The sequence below is a fragment of the Varanus komodoensis genome, unplaced genomic scaffold (assembly GCF_004798865.1).
Source record: "Varanus komodoensis strain SLA01 unplaced genomic scaffold, ASM479886v1 scaffold1544, whole genome shotgun sequence".
Lineage (NCBI taxonomy): Eukaryota > Metazoa > Chordata > Lepidosauria > Squamata > Varanidae > Varanus > Varanus komodoensis.
The window spans coordinates 7,985-9,005 of NW_025335452.1; the positions used below are offsets into that span (position 1 = coordinate 7,985).

Below are 1,021 nucleotides of genomic sequence, written 5' to 3' on the forward strand. Positions count from 1 at the left end.
GCCGTGTTGCGTGACTGCCAACCTCCCTTCCCTATCAAGGGTTAAGGGTACTAGATCTCTTGCTATTACGAACTTTTCCATTGTCTTTCTTAGAATAACCAAAAGGCTAACAGTCTTGTAATTCCCCATGTCCCCTGTATTACCTTTTTTGAAAATTTGGACCACTGATGCCAGCCTCCACTCCTCTGGAACTTCACCCAATTCTCCACGAGGCCAAAAATGGAGGCTAACGGGTGCAAAGGTACCTCTGCCAGCACCCAAAGTACTCTTCGGTGTAACCCATCAGGGACCAGCTCCTTCTAACATCCAGTGCCCTGAGGATCTCCCTGACTTCTGAGGGTGGGGGACTCTAATCTGTTCCCCTAAACCTCTGGCCTCATCTGGTCCCACATGTAGATTTCCCCCAGCCTGCACTGGAGAGAACACAGAAGGAAAATAATCATTTAGCATCTATGCCTGTTCCCTCACATCAGTCACTGAATCGCCTTCTTCCTTATTAAGTGGACCCAGCACCTGTCTCCCCGTCCTCTTATTTATTTATTTTGGATTTATATCCTGCCTTTTTCCTACAAAGGGCTCAAGGCAGCTTACATCTCCTCCTCCATCTTATCCCCACAACAACAACCCTGTGAGGTAGGTTGGGCTGAGAGTCTGTGACTGGCCCAAAGTCACCCAATGTCAGTGCACATCCTCAGGTTCCCTGGATTTTGGGGATGCATCTCCCCTCCTTGTCTGCCACCCCTTCCTCCTCCCTTGCACACACCCCAAACCTTCCAGGGGTTTTTGCTTGTGGCTGGCTTGTGTTCCATCCACTGGGCAGAAAGGCCACTCAAGGCCCACGTTCTCCTGAAGGCTCTTCCTTTTGTGTTGTGCCAAGTCCTTTCATTCCATTCAACCCGGATGCTTCACTTTATGTTCCATGGTGAGGGCAAAACGGCTGCTTCACTCTCATGTGCCTCTAGCAAATTGCCTTTGTGATCCCCCACTCCCCAAAGTGTGCATGTTACAGAGAGGTTGCAAA

General features: G+C 49.8%; 1 protein-coding gene across 1 annotated transcript in view; it reads left to right on the forward strand.

Moving 5' to 3' along the window:
* Positions 1 to 1,021, forward strand: part of LOC123021059 (tripartite motif-containing protein 10-like) — an 11,923-nt gene that overhangs the window by 6,525 nt on the left and 4,377 nt on the right. The gene's annotated exons all lie outside the window — the stretch shown is intronic.